The following is an 18,452-nucleotide window of genomic DNA, read 5'->3' on the forward strand; positions in this document are numbered from 1 at the left end:
AAATATTTTAATGTTATATAGTTATGACTTGGGTTCTCCTTCTTAAATATGACTCTCAGATTGCTGCTGAGAACAATGGTATCTCCAATTTAGGGCTCATTTTACATGTCCTGATATGTCCAGTACCAGAAAAAACTGTACAGGAGATATCAGTGTCTGTGTGTTTAATACCTGTGGCAATGATGTGCCGCATCAGTATCACACATACGGGCACCTGGGTATCCGCAATACTGTTTGCGCTGTTCCCCTGCGCTGATTGTGCTGTAATCAGCACCTGCAAAAAAAGCAAGATCTCTATACCAGTAATACTGAACAGATAAGTCCACTAAATATAGATAATACCAAATACAGCGCAAGTGGAGAATAAAACATAACTTTTACTAGAATTGGATAAAAGTCAAAACAAAGTCACCCAAAAGTAATGTAAAAACACATGGGGTAAGGTCTCAACTAAGAAACACAGAACAACCCCTTAGAGGATTCAAAAACACTCCGCCTGCAGAGGCACTTGCGGAAGAAAAGCAGACCAACGTATGAGTTGGACACTGGCTACCAGAGACAAATACAGTACATATGAATCACAGAGCAATGTTTCATACAGTTAGTTGCATGTGAAAATTATCACAGATTGAAGAAAACATGGCACCTATAATACGGTGTCACCAGTAAGAATAATAATAGGAAAACGGGCTAACAATAGTCTGACCCCAGAACTCCTGCCCTTACAAGGGCAGTCCACAGCTACCCCTGTAATAACATGCCCTGCACTCTCCCTGTAGTCAGTCCCCTTGTAAGGGCAGGAGATCTGGGGTCAGACTATTGTTAGCCCCATAGGGAATGACAGGGTATTGTCATCTTTTCCCAGCAAACTCCGGAATATTTCCCGACCAGAAGCTTTCCAGTATTCCTGCTCACACATCATGGAACTGGTGAGATTGTTCCGTTTTCCTATTATTTTTTGAATACTCTAAGGGGTTGTTCTGTGTTTCTTAGTTGAGACCTTACCCCATGTGTTTTTACATCACTTTTGGGTGACTTTGTTTTGACTTTTATCCAATTCTAGTAACTAGTAGTTATGTTTTATTCTCCACTTGCGCTGTATTTGGTATAATCAGCACCTGCAGGGGACAATGTTGAGAGTTGTATTCAACTGTTAACAGTGAGAGCAGGCAGTGGCTGATGGAACTACTACTCCCATCAGCCTATACCTGCTGTCGCTAATAACTGCAAGAGCAGGCGGCAGCTGATGGGAGTATTCATCAGCCGATGCTTGCGCTATAAATAAGTAATTGAATAAAAAATGATGTGGATTCCCCTGTATTTTTGAAAACCAGCCAGGCTGACAGATGTGGGCTGCAACCCTCCGCTGTTAGCATTAGCAAGGCTAGTTATCAGGAATAGAGGCAGGTTTCCAGCTTTGAAACCCAATAGCTGAAGGTCACAGAGGCAAATAGTGCTCCGTCCCTACCGAGTCTCTCCGTGTGGCTAAACAGTATTGTACAGTCACATATGGAGTATTTCTACATTTAGCAGAAATTGTGGGACATTTCGTGTCAGTTTTACATATTTATCCTTGTAGAAAATTAAAATCTGGGGCAAAAACTATTTTTTTTGTATTAAAAATGTAATTACTTTTCTTAACAGAACAATGGTATAAAATTGAGTGTCAAAATGATCAGTGCAACAATAATTCATCAAGAGGTGTAGTTTGTAAAATGGTGTCACTTATAAGGATTTCTGCGGTTCTGGCATCTCGGGGTCTCTCCATAACAGTAAGGCTATGTGCACATGTTCAGGAAAATGTGCAGAATTTTCCTGAGCAAATCTGGACTTTTTCTGCAGGAAATCCGCATGTGTTTTTTTTCACGTTTTTATCGCGGTTTTTGCGTGTGTTTTTTTGCGGATTTTTCGTGTTTTTTTCCGGAGCTTCCCAATGCAATAATATATCGGCAAAAACGTGACAAAATCCACAAAATTAATGAACATGCTGTGTTTTTTACCGCGTTGCATTTTTTTGCGGAAAAAAAGCGCAGCATGTGCACAAAAATTGCGGAATGCATTAAAAATGATGGGATGCTTATGTATGCATTTCTTTTAGTGTTTTTTCCACGGAAAACGGACGAAAAAACGCGATAAAAAATGTGAAAAATCCTGAACGCGTGGACATACCCAATCTGCACCATAATATGGCACTCCTTCCCTTCTGAGCTTTGCACTGTGCCTGAAAAGTAGTTCCTGTTTACATGTAGGTGTTAATACACTCAGGAGAAATTTTTACAACAAACTATGGTCAATTTTTTCCTATTAGCCCTTAGAAAATTAAAAATGTGGTGCTAAAACAGCATTTTAATTGTAATTATTCTTTCTTCACCACCCAATAGTATAAAAATCTGTGAGACACATGTGGTGTCAATATAATCACTGTACTCCTAGATGAAATCATTGGGGAGCGTAGTTTGTAAAATGAGGTCACGTCACAGGGGCTCTGCCAATGTGACATGGCGCCCTTAAACCATTCAAGCAAAATCTAAACTACACTATGGCACTTCTTCCTTTTTGAGCTTGCACTGTGCCTCAAAAGTAGTTTTGAACCACATGCAACAAAACAGAACAACAGGAGAGATCAGCAGGGATGGTGACCATAATGCAAGTAGATCTGCTGCCACCACTGAATTTGAATTAGCATAGTTAGAAAGGCCGAAAAAAGACATTTGTCCATCCAGTTCAGCCTATATTCCGTCAGAATAAATCCCCAGATCTACGTCCTTCTAAAGAACCTAATAACTGTAAGATACAATATTGTTAACGCTCTAGGAAGACATCCAGGCCTCTCTTGAACCCCTCGACTGAGTTCGCCATCACCACCTCCTCAGGCAAGGAATTCCAGATTCTCACTGCCCTAACAGTAAAGAATCCTCTATGTTGGTGGAAAAACCTTCTCTTCTCCAGATGCAGAGAATCCCCCCTTGTGACCGTCACCTTCTTTGGTATAAACAGATCCTCTGAGAGATATTTGTATTGTCCCCTTATATACTTATACATGGTTTTTAGATCGCCCCTCAGTCCTTTTTTTTAGACTAAATAATCCTAATTTTGCTAATCTCTCTGGGTATTGTAGTTCCCCCATCACCTTTATTAATTTTGTTGCCATTCTTTGTACTCGCTATAGTTCCGTTATGTCCTTCCTGAGCACCGGTGCCCAAAACTGCACACAGTACTCCATGTGCGGTCTAACCAGGGATTTGGACAGAGGCAGTATAATGCTCTCATTAAGTGTATCCAGACCTTTTGTAATGCATCCCATGATCCTGTTTGCCTTGGCAGCCGCTGCCTGGCACTGGCTGCTCCAGGTAAGTTTATCATTAACTAGTATCCCCAAGTCCTTCTCCATTTCAGATTTACCCAGTGGTTTCCCGTTCAGTGTGCAATGGTGATATTCATTCCTTCTTCCCATGTGTATAACCTTAGATTTATCATTGTTAAACCACATCTGCTACCTCTCGGACCAAGTTTCCAACTTATCCAGATCTATCTGTATCAGAATACTATCTTCTCTTGTATTGACTGCTTACCATAGTTTTGGATCATATGCAAATATCGATATTTTACTGTGCAAACCTTCTACCAGATCGTTAATAAATGTGCTGAAGAGAATAGGTCCCAACACCGACCCCTGTGGTACCCCACTGGTCACAGCGATCCAGTTAGAGAATATACCATTTATAACCACCCTCTGCTTTCTATCACTAAGCCAGTTACTTAACCATTTACACACATTTTCCCCCAGACCCAGCATTCTCATTTTGTGTACCAACCTCTTGTGTGGCACGGTATCAAACGCTTTGGAAAAATCAAGATATACCATGTCCAATGACTCACCTTGGTCCAGTCTATAGCTTACCTCTTCATAAATGCTGATTACATTTGTTTGACAGGAGCGATTCCTCATAAACCCATGCTGATATGGAGTTAAACAGTTATTCTCGTTGAGATAATCCAGAATAATATCCCTCAGAAACCCTTCAAATATTTTACCAACAATAGAGGTTACTTATTGGTCTATAATTTCCAGGTTCACTTTTAGACCCCATTTTGAATATTGGTATCACATTTGTCATGCGCCAGTCCTGTGGAACAGACCCCCATCACTATAGAGTCCCTAAATATAAGATATAATGGTTAGTCTATTACATTACTTAGTTCTCTTAGTACTCGTGGGTGTATTCCATCCGGACCCGGAGATTTAGCTATTTTAATCTTATTTAGCTGGTTTTGCACCTCTTCTTGGGTTATATTGGTGACCCTTAATATAGGGTTTTCTTTGTCTCTTGGCATTTCACCTAGAATTTTATTTTCCACCATGAATTCCGGCAGCCAAATCCTGTCCCACCAAGCCGCAGACTCAGGAAGGTCCCAGCTACAAACAGATATCCTGCAGACCGTAGCCATGTAGAACGTCTATTTAGCATCCTGCTTCAGCTGCAGGGAATGGTTAGAATGCACCACCATTGCCACAGGTGTAGCCACCCGCACAAAATCAACCTATGCCAGGGAGACAGCGGACTCAGATTGGCAGGAGGGCGTTGCAGATTGCAAACTTCCCAACAAGGGATATAGCACCACAAAAGGGGACCCAGTCATGTGTCACCTGAATGACGTACTTTGCAATTGGAGAGCAGGTCACAGTCCTCCAATGCAACCACAGCTTCCATCAGGGTTGCATTTCTACGTGGCTCCGTTCCAACACCCGCTGCCCACTGTGCCGTATCCATTGCTTCCAATGAAGCACAAAAATGAAGTCTCAAAGCTTCAAGAAGGAAGATATGTTCATGGTGGGGACAATAGTAGAGACCATCTTGAATTCCTGCCCAGGTAAGGGAGCCGTGCATACATTAAAATTACATGAATTTGAGCGCTGTAAATAACAATCACTTTTAACATTTTCCTGTTCTGGTCTCTCTTTAGTTTGCCATCAACTTTGATCAACATCTCAAGAATCATGAACATCCCCAAAACAGCTCACATTCATTCCTTCCACCTAATGATATGTATATTAAATGTAATATATAAATGTTTTCTCCTTTTTGTAGAAGAAAGATCCAAGTCTAGAAAACATTGAGGAAATAGATCAGAACGACCTGCACTCCATGTAAGTACACTGCTCAAAAAAATAAAGGGAACACTAAAATCCCACATCACAGATATCACTGAATGAAATATTCCAGTTGTAAATCTTTATTCATTACATAGTGGAAAGTGTTAAGAACAATAAAACCTAAAAATGATCAACGTAAATCACAAATAATATCCCACGGAGATCTGGAGTTGGAATGATGCTCAAAATCAAAGTGGAAAATGAAGTTACAGGCTGATCCAACTTCAGTGGAAATGCCTCAAGAAATGATGCTCAGTAGTGTGTGTGGCCTCCATGTGCCTGTATGACCTCCCTACAACGCCTGGGCATGCTCCTGATGAGGCGGCGGATGGTCTCCTGATGGATCTCCTCCCAGACCTGGACTAAAGCATCCGCCAACTCCTGGACAGTCTGTGGTGCAACTTGACGTTGGTGGATGGTGCGAGACATGATGTCCCAGATGTGTTCAATCGGATTCAGGTCTGGGGAACAGGCAGGCCAGTCCATTGCTTCAATGCCTTCATCTTGCAGGAACTGCTGACACACTCCAGCCACATGAGGTCTGGCATTGTCCTGCATTAGGAGGAACCCAAGGCCAACAGCACCAGCATATGGTCTCATAAGGGGTCTGAGGATCTCATCACTGTACCTAATGGCAGTTAGGCTACTTCTGGCGAGCACATGGAGGGCTGTGCGGCCCTCCAAAGAAATGCCACCCCACACCATTACTGACCTAGTGCCAAACCGGTCATGCTGAAGGATGTTGCAGGCAGATCGCTCTCTTAAAGGCGTCTCTAGTCGCTGTCACATCTGTTACATGTGTTCAGTGTGAACCTGCTTTCATCTGTGAAGAGCACAGGGCACCAGTGGTGAATTTCTGTGGCAAATGCCAAGCGTCCTGCACGGTGTTGGGCTGTGAGCACAACCCCCATCTGTGGACGTCGGGCATTCAGACCATCCTCATGCAGCCGGTTTCTAACCAATTGTGCAGACACATGCACATTTGTGGCCTGCTGGAGGTCATTTTGCAGGGCTCTGGCAGTACACCTCCTGTTCCTCCTTGCACAAAGGCTGAGGTAGTGGTCCTGCTGCTGGGTTGTTGTCCTCCTACGGCCCCTTCCATGTCTCCTGGTGTCCTGCCCTGTCTCCTGGTAGCACCTCTAGCCTCTGGACACTACGCTGACAGACAGCAAACCTTCTCACCACAGCTCGCATTGATGTGCCACTCTGGACGAGCTACACTACCTGAGCCACTTGTGTGGGTTGTAGCGCCCATCTCATGCTACCACGAGTGTGAAAGCACAACCAACATTCAAAAGTGACCAAAACCTCAGCCAGAAAGCATTGGTACTGAGATGTGGTCTGTGATCCCCACCTGCAGAACCACTCCTTTATTGAGTGTGTCTTGATAAATGCCAATAATTTCCATCTGTTGTCTATTCCATTTGCACAACAGCATGTGAAATTGATTGTCAATCAGTGTTGCTTCCTAAGTGGACAGTTTGATTTCACAGAAGTTTGATTTATTTGGAGTTATATTCTGCTGTAGATACAAAGAATTTGCTTTCTTTTATTTTCCAGCTCATTTTGATTTACATTTTATTGGGAATCTGTTATCTTCGTGTAATAACTTATGTTCTCTTCACCAAAATTTGCATTTTTTTTTGAAGGCTGAAAAAAAAATCTAATTTATCTTCCTTCAGTTCTGGTTTCTCTTTAGTTTACCATCAGCTTTGGTCAACATCTCACCAGGCACAAAGGGCTACAAACAGGGAAATCACCAAAACACCAGATGGTAAGTTATCTACCATTACTTCTTCTCCCTCCACCCCATAATATGTATATTACATGTAACATAGAATTATTTGTTATTTTCTCCTTTTTGTAGAAGGAAGATCCAAGTCTGGAGAACATTGAGGAATTAGATCAGAACGACCTGCACTCCATGTAAGTAGATATGAGAAATGTCTTTCTTTTAGTTTCCACTTTTAAGGTACCGTCACACTAAGCAACGTCGCCAGCGATCTGTGACGTTGCAGCGTCCTAGGGAGCGATATCGCTGTATTTGACACGCAGCAGCGATCAGAATCCCGCTGTGAAATTGCTGGTCGCTGCTAGAAGGTCTGCACATTATTTGATCGCTAGGTCGCCGTGTATCGCCGTGTTTGACAGCAAAAGCAACCATACCAGCGATATTTTACACTGGTAACCAGGGTAAACATCGGGTTACTAAGCGCAGGGCCGCGCTTAGTAACCCGATGTTTACCCTGGTTACCAGCGTAAAAGTTAAAAAAACAAACAGTACATACTCACCAGCGCGTCCCCCAGCCTCTGCTTCCTGACACTGACTGAGCGCCGGCCCTAAACTGAAAGTGAAAGCACAGCGGTGACGTCACCGCTGTGCTGTTAGGGCCGGAGCTCAGTCAGTGTCAGGAAGCAGAGGCTGGGGGACGCGCTGGTGAGTATGTGCTGTTTGTTTTTTTAACTTTTACGCTGGTAACCAGGGTAAACATCGGGTTACTAAGCGCGGCCCTGCGCTTAGCAACCCGATGCTTACCCTGGTTACCCGGGGACCTCGGCATCGTTGGTCGCTGGAGAGCGGTCTGTGTGACAGCTCTCCAGCGACCAAACAGCGACGCTGCAGCGATCGGCATCGCTGTCGCTATCGCTGCAGCGTCGCTTAATGTGACGGTACCTTTAGTCTTACTGATGAGATGTAATAACTTGGTGTCTTCTCTTCACAGAAATCTGTAGAAGTTACAGACCATTTCCATAATGATCCACAGATTCCTCATCTCTTCATAGTCACAGATTCCATCATGTGCAGTGATGCTGATAACAGCTGCAGCCCCCGACTAAGATATCGTCATATATTACATTAATTACAAAATATTCCTAAAATAAATTCTATTTACCATCTCTATGTCTGGTTGTGACTTTACTGTACAGAATGGTGTTAGGTGACATTAGGAGCAGATAATGATAAGTGAGGGAGGAATGTAGTAACGAGGAGCACAGACATAGAGATTATACCCGGCCTCTAGCGCCTGGTGGTGATCACAGAGCCTCCGCCATGTAAGATCCCTCCAGTTATATTAATGCCACATGTTATGTGGGGTCCTGCTATAGATTCTGTATTGAGGCTTTACGTTACACTATTGAAAGGAGGAGACGGGAGATCATAGCACAATAAAGGGAACCTGTCACCAGAAACAATGCTAGTAACCTGCACATATGGGGTTATCCTGCAGGTTAATAGTGTTATTGACCTGCCCGGAGTCCGCACTCAGCCGAACGCTGTGGGGAGAAAATGAACTTTACTCCCCCGGCAGCATTCCAGTTTCAGTCACAGGGATGGTGTCCGGCGCTGGTTCAGTTACTGCTGTTCAGTACGGCTGTAACCGCGCTCCTGGCCCTGAGTGATCCTGGCTCTACATTGGGTCGGCTGTCAGTGTCAGGGGAACAGGTACAGCTGCCGCCCTGTATATTCAGCATCATAGGTTGCAAAAACTGTCTGTATTACAGCAGCAGTAATGGAATTTATAACAAATAAAACATTTTGTACAAACTTTGATCAATAATTTAATAAAACATTTGTGTAGCTAATCATTAACCCTAGAACGCATACCCATAGAAATCTACACATTCACGCACCTGGGGCCTTTTAGGCCTGTGTGCAAATAACATGGAATAACTCAAATAAAAATACTTTTCAAAATTTATTTTTACAATTGCAAGGTAAGGATGCATTCCAACTAGCGCTGGGGTCCGCCAGGAGGGGATCCGTAATGGATCTGACCTCCTGGTGACCCCAGCTAAGGCTGGCGGAATCCCGCCATTCCGGCAGCCTTAGCTGGAGTTACCAGGAGGTCAGATCCATTATGGATCCCCTTCTGGCGAACCCCAGCGCTACTGGGAACACAGCCTAAGATGTGTATATTTCAAAACATAATTATGTGCATAAAACAACAAAAAAGTAAGTAAACGGGCACGCCAAATATAGGCATTCTATATGCAATTTTTTTATGAAAACATTTTTTGGTTGTAGCAAACTTGGTGCAGGAATATTTACTTGTAACTTTACATATTCCCCCGACAATTCTCGCATATTATTTTTTCGGCTGAATGTTCCTTGCATACATTTTGTCCGCAAGTAGAACAGAAACGCTCCGATTTTCTTTCCTTCTTTGCTGGACAAATATAGCAGCGCTTTCTTTTTTTTTCTCTTTGCTCTGGATGTTCCAGAAAGCGTATTCCACATCGGATCATTGCCTGCGTAATTTGCCTTCACATGTAAACAAAAGTATCACATGTAAACCTAGTACAGGCCTAAAAGGCCCCAGGTGCGTGAATATGCGGTAGTCCCAAAAAAAGGTTGTTATACCGAAATGTCTGTAATATAAAAATATATGAATAACTGGAAATTACTAACAACTATATACCTGAGGATTACCTAGATTTTCAAAACAAGTAACCTGGCAGGCCTGCGAGGCCCCAGGTATGCATTCTAGGGTTAACCTCATCTATGTTTCCCTATATTTGGCTACCTTTCCACCCTGTTGGCATTTGCAGAGTTAGGCAGGGTACCTTATATTATGGAAAAATAGTCTCTATGAAAATGAATATTTTATCTCATTACTTTACACCTTTTGCTCCTTACCTATACGAGTTGTCCACAATACGATCAAACAAATCCAGATAACTCTTTTTTATGCTTTTTTATTTCACCTACACAGTGAGTTGAAATAGAGTCAATGCCATGATTTCCATTAGATTTTTTTCGTGGACTGTCCCTAAGAGAAGTCCCACCATCTTTTCTCACTCACTCTTCCTACAGAACTGACTTTGTGCTAAATACAGTAATCAGCCCATTAGCCAGATATATATTTAACAACTATGACTTTGATCACGTATTAGCTATAGCACTTTTCGTCTGGTGGATTAATAAAAGCTTCCTAAGAGTTGGAGAGTTTATTGACTGATTATGGGATACAACTCTACTATTCATCCAATCTCTATACAAGATACAAGATGCTAAAAAATTGTGATTTCAACAAGTTAATCATTTTATTAAAAGCTGAAAAACTTATGACACAAATATCACAAGAACTTGATTTGAATCTGATCTAGAAATGGTTAAGGAATTCAATACAATGACTTCCTCCAAACCCCTTAGCAAATTATTCTTTATGTGGAAATGGGAAGCAAACATGGCTATTATCCTGGAAAACTCAGACTGGGCATAATTGGCCCTAACTACTGCAAACGTATAGTGCAAAAAAACATGCAGGACACAGGTGCTGCTGAAAATGACCAAAGAATAAGGGATGCAGTCAAGGTTTCCTTATTGATACGATATTTAGGCTAAGCATTTCAATACTGAATTGATACCTTAATCAAGCCAAATGGCTGACATGGCTATAGCTAAGAGCTGGAAAACCATCTGAGTCCCTTTAGATTTATCAAAATTGAGATGAATTATGACTAATGATTGACCAACATTCTTTTGGATACACTATCTAAGCTTTTGTGAGTGGAGCCTCAATTAAAGCTGTGTAGGGATCTGTACTCACTCGTCTGCAGTTGAGGCAGGCACAGGAAGCGGTATTACTGGAATGTCCAGGCAAGTTTATTAAAATGGCATAAACTGCTCTGGATAAAAATCGAATGAACAGCCTTTTCTGGCACAAAGTAACAAACAGAAAATAAACAGGTCCACCCACTCAGGTCAGTGCCTTCAGCAACACACACATGGAGGTCTCCACACCTCCAACCACAGACACTGAATGAGGCAATTGGCCTCCATTTTATTAGCCAAACCACACCCCTGGGGTTGGGATATGTGAGCAGTCATTCCCACTAATCTCTTATGACCGCTCATAAAACCCGGCCCTGGAATGGCCAAATAACTATCTCAGCGCAATAAGTGCTGGAGCATACTTCCGGGCTCACATCACCGCAGCTAATAGCCGTGATGACACATATCTCCCCTCCAGTACTCATCCGGCGGCCATCTTACAGCTGTTTCTCATAGAATTTCCCTTTATGAAAAGTATTTTCCCCTAATGGGACCAGGTTGTTTTCAATGTCGCCACACCGTCAGCACTGACTGACTGTTTTCATGGCTCATGGAGTTGAGTCAGGCTGTTATTTGAGCTCTGGTAACAATCCCCAATTCTTGTGGTGCTGATTATTACTCATGAGCAGCATATTTTACCATCACAACAGGCTGCAGATCTGCTAACAATAGATCCTTATTTTGGGTAGCTAAACAGACAGGTGCGAAGGGAGTCTACTGACTTGGTGGCTTCACTGCTTCTGGGTCTCCATTGTCTTTGGATCAGCATCTGACATCAGTACTTTATGCTCTCTGCACCAAGCACAGTAGTCAAAAAATGGATTCAGGAATCGGTGGAACTGTTCTCTCACATTGTGCTCGGAGTCATGTTCCATCCCGCACAGCTCGTCCTTAGGCAGTGCTCTCTTATGCTCAAAAACTTCTGTTTGGGTACAAGGTAGGGCTCGAAATGGAAGAAATTATATTTCGCATTTGGAGTGTAAATTTGGTAGGAATACATTGCAGACACCATTTCACATTTGCAGAGGCCCTGAGGTATTAAATAGCAAAAAAAATCACACAATTAACCCCATTTTGTAAATTGGACTCCTTAAGGAATTTATCTAGGGATATTTTGAGTAATTTGAACCCAGAAGTGGTTCCAGAATTTTATAAAATTGAGTGTGATAATGAAAAATTACGTATTTTTCCAATAAAATGTTTTTAGTTTCAATAATTTTTATTTTCAATAACATAGCAGTTGAACAACAGTTTCCCTTACAAGGGAGTTCAATAAGAACAAAGTGGCAAAACCAAACATATATTAACTCAAATTCGAAGATACAAGTATGACAAGACAAGAACATGGGGAGACATAAAAAAGGGAAAGTGGGGAGGGAAATGAGATACTACACTTTATTTCGTAATGAGTTATAGTATATTTACTAGACAAGGTTGAACTATGTTCCGTTTTATGAGTTCTGCCTCCCACCTCCCCTCACCCCGCCTCACGCCGGCTCAACCCCGGTGTTATCAGAATCTCTCACAGGACAACAGAGTCTCAAATAGATAAAGTCAGGTTTTGTTCAAGATTTAAGTTCGTGTTAAGATCCATCCACGGTTTCCAAATCTGGTAGAAGGTCTCCCACAGATCTTCCCTAGTCGCGTGTATACGTTCATATAAGAGGATTGAGTTCATTTTATCTTTAACTGCCTGGACAGAGAGAAACGGCGACCTCCAGTTTGTAGCTATATGTAGCTTGGCGGCCATAAGCAGTTGGCCTATCAGCCTGTGAAATTTATTAGTAAACCCCGGGTATTTGGCTCCCAAGAGGAATGTGGCTGGGTCAGGTTGTATTGTCCGGTCATACATTTTTCCGATTAATAATCCAACTTCCTGCCACATAGCCGAGGCTATCGGGCATTCCCACCAAATATGCTTCATATCTCCTACTGCGCCACATCCTCTAAAGCATTTATCTGAAATGTTGGGGTATATGGCGTGAAGTTTACTTGGAACTTGGTATGCTCTGTGTAACACCTTAATGGATGTCTCTGCCAGGGAGGCTTGATGACTACCCCTGGAGACTGTGTCACAGCATCGTCTCCAATTTTCCAAGGTTAATTGGATACCCAGATCTTCCTCCCACTGTTTCATGTAGTGTAATTTGTCGACTCTATGTGCCGCATTGAGGGATCCATATAATAAAGAAATAGTTCCCCTTCCCAGTGGGTCATCCTCCAATAAAATGTTTTTATCCAAAGTTTAGAATTTTCACAAGGGGTAATAGGAGAAAATTTGTTACCACAATTTCTCCCAATCTTGATTGTTCCCCATTTGTGGTCAAAATTGGGGTTTGGCACAAGGAAGAGCTTGGGAAGGATACAGTGCTATTTGATTTCTGGAGCGCACATTTTTTTCTAGAATAGATTATGGAAGACATGTCGCATTTGCAGAGTCTCTTACACACCATAACATCAGACACCCCACACAAGTGACCCCATTTTGGAAAGCATTCCCTTTAAGGAATTAATCTAGAGGTGTGTTGAGCACTTCTAACCCACAGGTAATGAATATCATAACATTTAGATATGAAAATGAAAAATTACTTTTTTCCATTAATATAGACATTTCCATGAAACAGAAAAATTTAATGTTTTTCCACAAATATGTTACTTTAGCCTCAAAATTTTATTTCACATGAGGGTTTATAGGAGAAAATGGACAGGCCAATTTATTCCCAATGTGACAATATCCCTTTTGTGGTCATATGCTACTGTTTCAGCACACAGCGGGGGTCGGAAGGAAAATGCACTACTTGGCATGTAATTGCCATTTTTCATGGTGCTCCTAAAATTTTTAAGGAATTTTTCCTCCACCCCTACATCCAATACCTGGAATAGGATCTCTTAATGAACACCTAAGTGCTTGGGTTGATGATCACCTGTCACTTTTAGTTCACTGAACCCTGCTTTTTTAAAAGACACCACCGCTGTTTTGAACACTATGGCTGGTATATGGTGGAGTGCAGAATACAATTTTATCACCTGCTCAGGGGCGGACATATCATTAGTGCAATATATGGGGCCGCACAGGGGCCCAAGAGGTTAGAGGGACTATTTCTACTTGCAAAGCAGGTGCAATTTTGCATTTTTAGGAGCTCTTGGGCTTCAAATGGCCCATATATTGTCCTTGCACAGGGGCCCTTTTCTGTCTGTGTCTGCCAGTGCACTTTCTATATAGTACATTTTTATTCTGGCATCCCCACATATTCAGGCCATAAACACATTGGAACATCATTTAAATAAATACAGAAAATATAATGACAACCTAAAGGGAACCTGTCAGCAGGACTGTGCTCAGTATCTTACAGACAGTGTAAGGTCGGTGCCATTATACTGTTTAAAATGACACCTGGGGTGAGAAAATCCATCTTGTGGTTCTTGTTTAATTTTTATTTGCAGTTTTCAGTTAATGAGATTCGCATGCTCCGAGAAAGCCCGTGGGTGGGGTTGTTGGTGGAACTGTGAGTGGGGCTTTATGTGGTGCTCTGCTTACATAAGCATCTGTATGGGCTTATGACAGGTCACTGATCCTTCATGGAACTGCACGTGTGATTTTTTTTTAACTTCGATATCAATAAAAAAAATCCTGTTTTTATATCTCTCCTGAGAGTGTCAATTCCTTTCCCTTGAATTTTCCTGTCCTTGTGGCAGTAAAGTAGCTCCCACATAATTCATGAGTGGAGAACAAGCTAAACACATGCGGTGAGTTCAACAAATTTTTTTACTAGTTGCAATAAAAAAATTGATAAGAAATGTTTCTATAATTTAAAGCAGAGAATAAATTATACCACATTTAAAATCTACCAGCGTAAAAAGTCTGCTGCTAAAGTTTATAATCCATAATGTATAACCTGTATGAAATATCCACTATAGAGATATAAATATATTATATATATTTCATTATGTAAACACACATAAAATGCTATGCTCAGGACTAAGGGGTCACTCTCAATTGAGATGTCATATTAGCATCATTGAATGTCCTGAGGTTATAATCTATAATGGTTGTATGCTATAATGTATAATCAGTATTGTATATCCACTACATATAAATATACAGCTATACACACACACGGCTAGTGGGCCACCCTCAATTGTGATGTCATAATGGCCTCATGGAATGTCCTGAGGGTATGTAATGTCTGAGCGCTGTGACATCAGCGCCATTTCTAGAGTTGATGCTTTTGCGGACACTTCACTTTGGCTGTGGAAGAGCGAACTAGTTTGTGTTACACATCTGGTGATTACTTCCATTGATTCTTTTTGATCTTTGATCAGAGCACAATAACACCGGTGCCACCGGAGAGCATAGTTCTCCAATATTCGATCAGCCAGCTTCAGGTAACTTAGTCATGAGTGCCCGGGAGCTGCGTCAGCTGATTGCCGACAATGAGACATGGCTGCGCCGACCAGAAAACCAAGGTAAGTGATATTTGGGGGAGACAGGCAATATTCCCACCCTATAGGGCTTTCTTGAGAGGAAATATACCTGGGGTATGATGGGTCACATTTCAGGATAGACAGTGCAGGTTTACTAAGTCTAAAATAAAGGCAATTCTTTTTAGGATTCCCCTCTCCCTAAAACCACAGCAGCAGAAGGATCCATCGCTATAGGCCAAAAGTGTTTGCTAATATTGGGAATAATTCTGTTAAATTCTCATTCATTTATAGGTCAGGCCATAATTGTCCATAGGTTACGGTCTCATCAAAGAGATCAGGAAAGACCTTCTACCAGTGATGGACATCAGAGAGACAGCAACGCTGTCACTGAGAGGAGAAGGAGACGGGTCGGAGATCCTCCAAGGCATAGAGGACAGGAAGATAGCAGGGATCGAAGCTGCTCTCCTCTAAGGCCAGCCCCTGCAGAGCCCTCCAGAACAACAGGAGAGAGCGGCAGGGATGGTGCCACTCAAGCAAGTGGATCTGCAGTCAGCGCTGAATTTGAATTCCAAAGGCCATATCCCGTCCCACCCAGCCGCAGTCCCAGGGAGGTTCCAGCTACAAGCAGATATCCTGTAGACCGTAGCCGTGTAGAACGTCTATTTAATATTCTGCTTGAGCTGCAGGGACTGGTTACGATGACACCACCATTACCACAGGTGGAGCCACCTGCACAAAATCAACCTATGCCAGGGAGACGGTGGACTCGGAATGGCAGGAGAGTGCTGCAAATTGCAAACCTCCCAACAAGGGTTATAGCCCCACAAGAGGGGACCCAGTCATGTGTCATCTGTATGACGGAATTTGCAACTGGAGAGCAGGTCACAGTCCTCCCATGTGACCACAGCTTCCATCAGGGTTGCATTTCTATGTGGCTCCGCTCCAACCCTCTGTGCCCCCTGTGCCGTAGCTACTGCTTCCAATGAAGCACCAAAATGGAGTTTCAAAGCTTCAGGAAGGAAGCTATGTTCATGGTGTGGGCAATGCTAGAGACCATCTTGAATTCCTGTCCAGGTAAGGGAGCTGTGCATACATTAAAACTACATGAATCTGAAGGCTGTAAAAAAGAATCACTTTAACGTTCCCCTATTCTGGTCTCTCCTTAGTTTATCATCAGCTTTGGTCAACATCTCACCAAGCATGAAGGGCTGTGAACATCCCAAAAACACCAGATAGTAAGTCATCTCTCATTCCTTCCTCCCTGTGATATGTATATTAACTATTAACCCCTTACGCGTGGTACTTTTGAACCACACCATTGGTTTTGTTATATAGTGTGCTGGAAAATAGGATAAAAATTCAAAGTGCAGGGAAATTGCAAAAAAAGTGCAATTCCACAATTGCTTTTTGGTCTTCTTTTTACCATGTCCACTAAATACTAAAGCTGACCTGCCATTATGATTCTCCAGGTCATTATGAGTTTGCACATACCAAACATGTATAGGTTCTTTTTTATTTAAATGGTGAAAAAAAAAATCCATATTTCTAAAATAAAATAAAAAATCGCCATTTTTCAAGACCTATCTCCATTTTTTGTTTTTCGTGATCTCGGGTTCGGTGAGGACTTATTTTTGTGCCCCAAGCTGACATTTTTATTGATACCATTTTGGTGTAGAAATTATCTTTTGATCACGCGTAATTGCATTTTAATGCAATGTTTCGGCAAAGAAAAAAACGTAATTTTGGCGGTTTGATTTTTTTTCTCATTACGCCATTTAAGGATCGGATTAATTCTTTTTATGTATTGATAGATTCGTTGATTCTGTACTCGGCGATACCAAATATGTGTATTTTTTAATTATTATTTTATTTTGAATGAGGCAAATGGGGGGAGATTTGAACTTTTAACTTTTTTTATTTTTTTTATATTTTTTAAAATATTTATCTACTTTTTACTCACTTCAATAGTCTGCGTGGGTGACTAGAAGCTGCGAACATGTAGGTAAAATAATTACTTGCTATGAGCTTTGATTGCTGGGCGGCGCTCATAGCTATCTGGTAATGACAACCACAGGGGTCTCCTGCAGACACCAGGGTGTCATGCCAACCCATCGGCAACCCGTGTTCATGTAACACGGGCGCCGATGTGCGGGATTAATGATGGGCTTCTGGCGTTAACGAGTTAAATGCCGCTGTCAGAGATTAACAGCGACATTTAACATGTTAACAGCCGCGGGTTGATCGCGATTCCACCCGCGGCTATTAGGGCCACATGTCAGCTAATGAAATCAGCTGAACTGTGCTGGAAAAGTTGCAGGCACAAGGGGTTAAATCTAATAAATAATTGTGTTCTCCTTTTTGTAGAATGAATATTGAAGTCTGGAAAACATTGAGTTATTACATCAGAACAACCTGCTGTTCATGTAAGTAGATATTAGAATTAGATTTCTTTTATTTTCCAGCTCATTTGTATTTACTTTTTACTTGGTACTTAATCATGTGATGTAATAATTTGTCGCATTCTCTTCACAGAAATCTGCATTATTTTGAAGGCTGGAAAAAGTAGCTCCTTGATCTTCCCGCTGTTCTGGTCTCTCTTTAGTTTACCATCAGCTTTGGTCAACATCTCACCAGGCATGAAGGGCTACGAACAGGGAAATCACCAAAACACCAGATGGTAAGTTATGTACCATTACTTCTTCTTCTCGCCCCACCCCATAATATGTATGTTACATGTAACATAGAATTATTTATTATTTTCTCCTTTTTTGTAGAAGGACGATCCAAGTCTGGAGAACATTGAGGAATTAGATCAGAACGACCTGCACTCTATGTAAGTAGATATTAGAATTTCTTTCTTTTAGTCTCCAGCTCATATTTAGTTACTTTTTATTAGGAATCTACTGATGTGATGTGATAACTTGGTGTCTTCTCTTTACAGAAATCTGCAGAAGTTACAAATCATTTCCATAATGATCCACAGATTCCTCATCTCTTCATAGTCACAGATTCCATCATGTGCAGTGATGCTGATAACAGCTGCAGCCCCCGACTATGATATCGCCATATATTATATTCCTAAAATAAATACTATTTACCATCTCTATGTCTCGTTGTGACTTTACTATATAGAATGGTGTTAGGTGACATTAGAGGCAGATAATGATAAGTGAGGGAGGAATGTAGTAACGAGGAGCACAGACATAGAGATTATACCCGGCCTCTAGTGCCTGGTGGTGATCACAGAGCCTTCGCCATGTAAGATCCCTCCAGTTATATTAATGCCACATGTTATGTGGGGTCCTGCTATAGATT

General features: G+C 41.8%; 1 long non-coding RNA gene across 1 annotated transcript; it reads left to right on the forward strand.

The window, feature by feature from the left end:
• Nucleotides 1-14,925: 14,925 nt before the first annotated feature.
• On the forward strand, nt 14,926-18,220 carry LOC143810119 (uncharacterized). The gene is made up of 7 exons (XR_013222659.1): nt 14,926-15,179; nt 15,429-16,211; nt 16,304-16,372; nt 17,502-17,560; nt 17,670-17,814; nt 17,912-17,970; nt 18,079-18,220. It is a non-coding gene; the product is annotated as an uncharacterized LOC143810119 (long non-coding RNA).
• Nucleotides 18,221-18,452: the final 232 nt, after the last annotated feature.

Source organism: Ranitomeya variabilis, chromosome 2 (assembly GCF_051348905.1).
Source record: "Ranitomeya variabilis isolate aRanVar5 chromosome 2, aRanVar5.hap1, whole genome shotgun sequence".
Lineage (NCBI taxonomy): Eukaryota > Metazoa > Chordata > Amphibia > Anura > Dendrobatidae > Ranitomeya > Ranitomeya variabilis.